Source organism: Muntiacus reevesi, chromosome 4 (assembly GCF_963930625.1).
Source record: "Muntiacus reevesi chromosome 4, mMunRee1.1, whole genome shotgun sequence".
Classification (NCBI taxonomy): domain Eukaryota; kingdom Metazoa; phylum Chordata; class Mammalia; order Artiodactyla; family Cervidae; genus Muntiacus; species Muntiacus reevesi.
Window position 1 is genome coordinate 169,294,773 of NC_089252.1, and position 9,546 is coordinate 169,304,318.

At 40.4% G+C, this 9,546-nt stretch overlaps 1 pseudogene; it reads left to right on the top strand.

Annotated features, from left to right (window-relative positions):
- The first annotated feature begins 1,671 nt into the window (after positions 1-1,671).
- LOC136167583 (thymidylate synthase pseudogene) lies at positions 1,672-2,289 on the top strand (annotated as a pseudogene).
- Positions 2,290-9,546: the final 7,257 nt, after the last annotated feature.

Sequence of the window (9,546 nt, forward strand, 5' to 3'; positions counted from 1 at the left end):
GAGGATTGAAGCTGTGACTAAGAAGTAAAAGAATTCAGTAGTCACAGGGAGAAGCAGAGTCTCTGGAGCCATGGCAGGAAAAGAGGGACAGGTAGGGGCAGGGCCACCTCGCCCGCAGTCGGCCACCCCCCAGGCTCCCAGCCTGCATGCCTGCTGCCCCCGGGAGCTTAAGCATCAGAGAGGGATACCTGAATGGATAGCTGAGTGGTCTAGTGGTTTTCCCTACTGTCTTCAATTTAAGTTTGAATTTCACAATAAGGAGTTCATAATCTGAGCCACAGTCAGCTCCCAGTCTTGTTTTTGCTGACTGTATAGAACTTCTCCATCTTTGGCTGCAAAGAACATAATCAACCTGATTTTGGTGTTGGCCATCTGGTGATGCCCATGTGTGGAGACTTCTCTTGTGTTGTTGGAAGAGGGTGTTTGCTATGACCGGTGCGTTCCCTTGGCAAAACGCTTATTAGCCTTTGCCCTGCTTCATTTTCTACTCCAAGGCCAAATTCGCCTGTTACTCCAGGTATTTTTTTACTTCCTACTTCTGCCTTCCAGTCCCCTATAATGAAAAGGACATTTTTTAGGTGTTAGTTCTATAAGGTCTTGTAGGTTTTCATAGAACCGTTCAACTTCAGCTTCTTCAGCATTACTGGTCGGAACATAGATTTGGATTACTGTAATATTGAATGGTTTGCTTTGGAAATGAGCAGAGATCATTCTGTCATTTTTGAGACTGCATCCAAGTACTGCATTTCAGACTCTTTTGTTGATTATGATGGCCGCTCCATTTCTTCTGAGGGATTTTTGCCCACAGTAGTAGATATAATTGTCATCTGAGTTAAATTCACCTATTCCAGTCCATTTTAGTTCGCTGATTCCTAAAATTTTGACGTTCACTCTTGCCATCTCCTGTTTGACCACTTCCATTTTGCCTTGATTCATGGATCTAACATTCCAGAGGTTCCCATGCAATATTGCTCTTTACAGCATCAGACTTCACTTTCGTCACCAATCATGTCCACAACTGCGTGTTGCTTTTGCTTTGACAAATAGATGGGGAAACAATGGAAACAGTGAGAGACTATATTTTTGAGGGCTCCAATGTAGATGGTGATTGCAGCCATGAAATTAAAAGACACTTGCTCCTTGGAAGAAAAGTTATCATCAACCTAGACAGCATGTTAAAAAGCAGAGACATTACTTTGCCAACAAATGTCCATCTAATCAAAACTTTAATTTTTCCAGTAGTCATGTATGGATGTGAGTTGGACTATAAAGAAAACTGAGCACTGAAGTATTGATTCTTTTGAACTGTGTGTTGGAGAAAACTCTTGAGAGTCCCTTGGACTGCAAGGAGATCCAACCAGTCCATCCTAAAGGAAATCAGTCCTGAATATTCATTGGAAGGACTGATGCTGAAGCTGAAACTCCAATATTTTGGCCACCTGATGTGAAGAACTGACTCATCAGAAAAGACCCTGATGATTGGAAAGATTGAAGGCAGGAGGAAAAGGGGCCGACAGAGGATGAGATGGTTGGATGGCATCACCGACTCAATAGACATGAATTTGAGTAAGCTCCAGGAGTTGGTGATGGACAGGGAGGCCTGTCATGCTGCAGTCCATGGAGTCTCAAAGAGTCAGACATGACTGAGTGACTGAACTGAACTGACACATTTATCACGTCCTTCTCTGTGACTTCCAAAGAATGACCACACCCTCACCAGCTCATTGTCAGTATTCCTCACAAAGGTGTGCTACAGACTGAGAAGTGAATTTCCTCTGCTGACATTCAAACGTGTTTTCTGAAAGGGTGTTTGTGAGGAGTTGCTGTGGTTTATCAATCAAGGGATCCACAAACATTAAGGAGGTGCCTTCCAAATAGGGTGAAAATCTAGGATGCCCACGGGTCCCGAGATATCTTGGACAGCCTGGAACTCTTCACCAGAAAAGAAGGGGGCGAAGGCCCAGTTTACAGGTTTCAGTGGAGGTTTTGGGGGTTCCATATACAAACATGTGGATTCAGGTTATTCAGATCAAGGAATAATCAACTTCAAAGGTGATTGACACAATCAAAACCAGTCCTGAAAACAGAAAAATTATCCTCTCTGCTTGGACTCCAAAAGACCTTCCTCTCATCACCCCCCTCTGACCCCGCCTCTGTGCCATGCCCTCTGCCTCTTCTGTGTGGGGAGCCATGAGCTGACCTGCTGGCTATACCGGAGGTCAGGAGACAGGGCCTCATGCGCCCTTCAACATCGCCACGTGGTCAGTGAATTTCAAGAGAGGTATATAGCGATTCCCCCAAATTTGAGCAAGCTGAAAAATACCATCAGTCATAATAATGGCTAGTGTGATTATGAACATGTAATGTTTATTTATTTTATTTCTTGCTGTAATAAAGAAGTGTTCTGCATTCAGAGAAAGACTTTAGAAAAAAATTTAACAGAATCCTTAGAAATAAAAATCTCATAATTAAAATTTAAAACTCAGTGAACAAGTTTACTGTGTGGCTAGACCCACTGAAAGAGCATTTGTGAAATAGACGACAATGCTGCAGAAGTCAGCAAGAATGTGGAGCAGAGAGACAAAGAAATTGAAAATAATGAAGCAATCATTAAAAAGCAAAGAAGATAAAGTGAGATGCAATGGGAGATCTAAGTCAGTGAGGTAAGGCAAGAAAAAGAAATAAATGAATTAAGTACTAGAAAGGAAGAAACAACTTTATTTGCATATGATAAGTTATCTATACAGAAACCTGTGAAAAAAATCATCATAGTTTCTTAATAAACAGTAGAACTTAACATGAGATCTGAATATAAAATCAATTGTCCTTCTAAACCACCAGCAAAGAGTTCAAATGCATAGTTTTTTAAAAAGATAAAATTTATGGAATTTTAAAAATGTGAAGAACCTAAAAATTAGCATACCAAAGATATTTATAAGAAAAAAATTATAAACTTTATTAATATACATTAAAAATATCTAAATAAATTGAGGCCATGTTCAAATATAAAGAGAATCATTACTAAAAAGATGTCAATTCTCCTCAACTTAATTTACAGATTCAAGACAGTAGAAACTGTAGAGAGTCTTCTGAGTCTTGACAAGCTAATTCTAAAATATATATGGAATAGAAAACATCCCATAAAGCCTAAGGTATGCCTGAGGAAGTAGGTGGGAGAAGTTGTTTTTTAAGTGATACATGAAGCTATGTTAATTAATATATTGTGGCATTTGCATTGGAATAGGCAAATACACCACTACGACAGGATAGAAACCCAGAAACAGCCCCATGTGCTCAGAATGTGATTTATATTAACAGCAAAGATGTGGGAGCACGGGGCAGTGGGAGAACGCTGGATTCCCAATGGATTCTGCTGCCCCAAGTAGTTATCCTTATTAGAAAGGGGTGAGAAATCTCACCAAACCCACAAAACTCAATTCTATATCAACCCTCAATTCTATATGGATTAAAACTTAAATGTAGAAGGCAAAACCATAAAATGTTTGGGTGAAAATCTCAAAGATTATGCTTATGACATTAGGGTAGGGAAGGATTTCTTTAGTAAAGTACACATATGTGTGTACACAAACACAGAGACACACACTCCTAACCACAATGATGGGTAAGTTTGAGTAGGTTAAAATTAAGAAATTCTGTTCACCAAAAGATACCATTAAGAGAGTGGAAAGGCAAAGCACAGATAAGGACCTGACGAAATGACAAGATGTTCAGATCTAGACTATATGCGGAACGAATACAAATAAATCAGGAAAAGGCAAACAATCCGACAGAAAAATGAGCAAAGGTGAACAGAAGTTTCGTGGAAGAGGAAGATAAAAAATGTTCAACAGGCACTGGAAAAGAAACCAATCTCGTTAGTAATTCGATTTAGTTCAGTTCAGTTGCTCAATCATGTCCAACTCTTTGCGACCCCATGGACTGCAGCACACCAGGCCTCCCTGTCCATCACCAACTCCCAGAGCTTACTCAAACTCACGTCCATTGAGTCAGTGATGCCATCCAACCAACTCATCCTCTGTCGGCTGTCTCTCACTGTTTCCATTGATTCCCCATCTATTTGCCATGAAGTGATGGGACCGGATGACATGATCTTAGTTTTCTGGTGTTGAGTTGGAAGCCAACTTTTTCACTCTCCTCTTTCACTTTCATCAAGAGGCTCTTTAGTTCTTCGCTTTCTGCCGTAAGGGTGGTGTCATTTGCATATCTGAGGTTATTGATATTTCTCCCAGCAATCTTGATTCCAGCTTGTGCTTCATCCAGCCTGGCATTTGGCATGATGTACTCTGCATATAAGTTAAATAAGCAAGGTGACAATATACAGCCTTGCAGTACTCCTGTCCCAATTTGGAACCAGTCTGTTGTTCTTTAGCAATTAAGAAAATGCATTAAGTTAAGACTTAGAGCCATAAGTTATGACTTTACTCCTGCCAGATTCGCAAAAATTTAAAGATAATGTTATCAAGTGTTGGCAAGGATGTGGGATAACAGAAAGAGTGATACCCACTGGTAGGGAGGGTAAATTGGTAAAAATCACTTTGACATTTATATAGCTTGTCTGAACATGCACATAGTGTAGGATCTATCAACTTCATTCCTAGATAAACTTGAGAAACTCTTGTACATGGGCACCGACTAACCATGTTCAGAGCACCACTGTTTGCTGGGGGAATGGATAAATTATGCTCTCATGTAATGGAATTCTTTGCTGACATGAGCTACAGCTACACGCAAACAAAGTGGATGAACCTTAGAAACATGCTGAGTGTAAGCAGTTATCAAAGAAAACTTACAATATGGTCACATTTATATGTCAGGAACATGTAAGCTAAGTACTATATTATTTGTGGACACAGATTTTTTTTTATTAGCTGGAGGCTAATTACTTCACAATATTGCAGTGGGTTTTGTCATACATTGACACGAATCAGCCATGGAGTTACCTGTATTCCCCATCCCGATCCCCCCTCCCACCTCCCTCTCCACCCGATCCCTCTGGGTCCTCCCAGCCCACCAGGCCCGAGCACTTGTCTCATGCATCCCACCTGGGCTGGTGATCTGTTTCACCATAGATAATATACATGCTGTTCTTTCGAAACATCCCACCCTCACCTTCTCCCACAGAGTCCAAAAGTCTGTTCTGTACATTTGTGTCTCTTTTTCTGTTTTGCATATAGGGTTATCATTACCATCTTTCTAAATTCCATATATATGTGTTAGTATACTGTATTGGTCTTTATCTTTCTGGCTTACTTCACTCTGTATAATGGGCTCCAGTTTCATCCATCTCATTAGAACTGATTCAAATGAATTCTTTTTAACGGCTGAGTAGTATTCCATGGTGTATATGTACCACAGCTTCCTTATCCATTCGTTTGCTGGTGGGCATCTAGGTTGCTTTATTTGTGGACACAGATTTATGTAGCAAAACCACAAAGAAAAATAAGGGAATGATAAACTCAAAATTCAGGGTTGTGACTGTTCTGAAAAGAGGGTAGAGCCAAAGGGACGCGGGCAGGACTTCCTGAGTGAGGAGTAAGTACAAGTTTCTAAACCGGGTCATGAATTCCTGGCAATGTATTCTATTACCATTCTTTGGAGATTAAACACGTTTCATATCTACTGTTTTGTATTTGCAATACTTAATTTAAAAATTTTTAAAGATGATAAGACAAATAAGTGACAGAAAATATCTATCATACGTGTAAAAACAGACAAAATGAAAAGCACAAAATAAAATAATCTTCTACCAATTACTAAGAGAAAATGAAAACACAGCAGAAAAATGAGCAAAGGGTATTGTGCAAATCACACAATAAGAAATACAAATAGCCAACAAATACATGAAAAGACATTTAATTTCACTAATCGGTGCAAATGAAACAGAACTATATTTCACCCATCAAACTGGAAGCATTTTTTAATGTGATAATAGCAGGATTAGTAATGGTATGAAAAATGAACTGACAAAGTCTTGTGGAGGACAATCTGATGTTATCTATCAAATTTTAAATGTAAATACTCTTCTGCTCAGCAATTCTGTATCTAAGAACCCATCTGATAGAAATACACATACATTTTGGTCATGTTGTGTATAAAATGCTCATTGTAGCATTGTAATAAAGGAAAATTGGAAATGACTTAAATGCCCATCAATAAAAAACAGTTTATTTACAATACAACTATATTTTATCATTTTGAAATGTCTTCAACCACCAGCAGAAATTGTGCCTTATATAAATAGGGACTCTTTTTTTTTTATCATATAACAAGCTCTGAATAAAACTCATACCACTGTTTGCTCAGCTGCTCCACTTTGTCATCAAGGACCCAACATCTTTTCACCCCTCAACTCCTCCATCTTTGAGTACTGACTGGATTATGTTCTCAGCTCTTCACTCTGTCTGCAGTGTAACCTTGCAGTGTGCTAGAACAGGCTAATGTTAGACTTGGCCTTGCAACCTTGATTAGCCAGTTGAATGTGAGCGGAAGTAACTGTGTATATGCCGGTTCTAAGCCAAGATCATAAGTATCTTGTGTTTCTACTCACCTCCTTGCACTCCTGGGTTCCTTCATAAAAAGAACTACATTAGAGAGCTACTGATGCAAGGAAATTGAGGAAATACATAGAACAGACCTGAACCTAACACACAACTTGGAGCCACACCCAGCCAGTCTCAAATCAGCCCAGCAGAGCCCGAGATAGCTTGCATACCTCTGAGCGTGGAAACAAAAGTTTACACTTGTAATCCACTGTGATTTCAAGGTGGTTTGTTAGACAGAAAAATGAAATAATAAGCTTGGCATGTTGACTTTGCAGCCTCATGCCTGTGGCCTTGTGGCCTCAAGATAGTTTCAAGCTCCAGAAATTGCAACTGACTTCAAAGCAGGAAGTGGAGGATGTGAGAAGAATGCCCAGGGCAGAGATAAACCTCCTTGTGATGCTTTCGCTCTTTTTCAAGGAATAGAGATTCCCTGGACACCTCTCTGCCAACTTCCCCTCACATTTCCTAGTCCAGATGGTGTCACTCGGTCTCTCTAGCTATTACAAAGGGTGGGAAGTACATACTTGCAAAGGGGGCCGACTGGCTGGAGGAAGGGCCTACCTTCTCTGAGAACAAGAGATATTTGCCCTTTCAGTCAGTTCGGTTCAGTCGCTCAGTCCTGTCTGACTCTTTGCGACCCCATGACTGCATCACGCCAGGCTTCCCTGTCGATCACCAACTCCAGGAGCTTGCTCCAACTCATGTCCACCGAGTTGGTGATGCCACCCTTTATCTGGACCAAATCAAGGGCTTACTGGCAAAGGATGTATAACTGTGGTTTCTTCTACACACGTTCTGTAACACTGAGCAAAGCTCAGATAGAATACGGTAGATTTATATGTAGTGACATGAAAAAATTTTAAGATCATTCAAAAAGAATAGCAAATTGCAAAACAATACATGTAATATTTTCACTCATGTTAAAAAATAAGAAATTCAAGTTAGAGTGCATACATATGTATGTAAATACACAGGAAGGGGTCTGAAAAATACACATCAAACTGTCCGAGCAATCACTGCTGAGGAAGAGGTGGTTTGGGAAAAGGATGCATTTAAAAGAACCTTCCTGAGAACCTTCCAAAAAACAAACACCGTGTATTAACATATATATGGAATCTAGAAGAACCAACCTATTTGCAGGACAGGAATAGAGAGGCAGACGTAGAGAATGGGCTTGTGAACATAGCATGGGAAGGAGAGAGTGAGGCAAACTGAGAGAGCAGTGTGAGAGTCAATTCCTAGGTAGGTCGATAAGAAGTCCGGGGAGCCCGGGTCCCCAGGAGGGAGGGGCCTGGGGCCCTTGAGGAGATAGGGGTCTGGAATTCTCAAGGAGGAAGAAAGGACAAACATCTTTTTTCTCTACATTCCTTAGTCTTAGTCACATAAAACGTTTTTTTCTTTAAGCCCCAAACTAATGATTACACAACAAAAAACTCGGTTCAAATTCTGTACTAAGGATTATGTAACAACAGTGTAAACTGCGTGAGGACAATTTGTCCTTCCTGAAAACCTTCTGACCCATCCTGTGATCTTAAAATGTACATCATGGGAGTGGGTCTGGTAAAAATCTTTACAACCTTGAGGCATTCTTTTTATTGCAATAACCAATTTAGAAAGAATATAGTTCCCTCGCTAAAGTCTAGCGAGGAGGGCTCTGTCCATCCCCCTTCTGATGTCTCTTTCAGAAGATTTCTCTGTTCCTTTTCTTACTTTACTAAAACCCTGCTACACAAAAGCTCTTGAGTGATCCAGCCTGGTCCCTGGTCCCGAAGCTCAGTCTTCTTGGGAGATCACGAATCGGACACCACTCACTGTAAGCTACCAGGAGCACTGACATATATACACTACCATGGTAAACAGATGGTTCCTGGGAAGCTGCTGCATAACAAAGGGAAATCAGCTGGGTGCTCTGTGATGACCAAGAGGGTTGGGATTCGGGATGGAGTGAGAGTGAGGCTTAAGAGGGAATGGTAGGTGTCAGTCACTCAGGCCTGTCCAATTCTCTGCAACCCCAGGGTCTGTCCATAGGATTCTCCAGGCAAGAATACTGGAATGGATTGCTATTCTCTTCTTCAGGGGATCTTCCTGACCTAGGGATCGAACCCATGTCTCCTGCATTGCAGGCAGATTCTTTACCATCTGAGAAGATACGTATACTTGTAGCTGTCTTGCACCGTTGTACGGCAGAAATCACACAACACAGTAAAGCAATTAACAGTCAGTCGGTTCAGTCGCTCAGGTGTGTCCGACTCTGCGACCCCAGGTTCTGCAGCACACCAGGCCTCCCTGTCCATCACCAATTCCCGGAGTTTACCCAAACTCATGTCCATTGAGTCGGTGATGCCACCCAACCATCTCATCCTCTGTCAGCCCCTTCTCCTCCTGCCCTCAATCCCTCCCAGCATCAGGGTCTTTTCAAATGAGTCAGTTCTTCACATCAGGTGGCCAAAGTATTGGAGTTTCAGCTTCAGCATCAGTCCTTCCAATAAATATTCAGGACTGATCTCCTTTAGGATGTACTGGTTGGATCTCCTTGCAGTCCAAGGGACTCTCAAGAGTCTTCTCAAACATCACAGTTCAAAAACATTATCAAAAAAAAAAAAAAATCAAAAAAAAAATCATCATCAATTCTTCGGTGCTCAGCTTTCTTTACAGTCCAACTCTCACATCCTTACAAGACTACTGCATAAGCAATTATATTCCAATTTAAATTCCATATAAGCAATTATATTCAATTTAAAAAGTAAATTTTTAAAAAATTAAATTATATTAAAAGTAAAAGGACTTTCTCTTGTTGCTCTATGCCCTTACTTCTGTATTGCTTGAATTCTTAAGAACATACAATAATTTACAGATTGCTTCTTTAAAAATTTACTTTTCATTAAAAACTAAAAGCTGCATAAGTGAGAAAACTGAACACTGAAAGAGAATATGAGAGAAGATCTGTAAATTTTTTCTCACTCAAAGGGAGGAAAAAAAAACC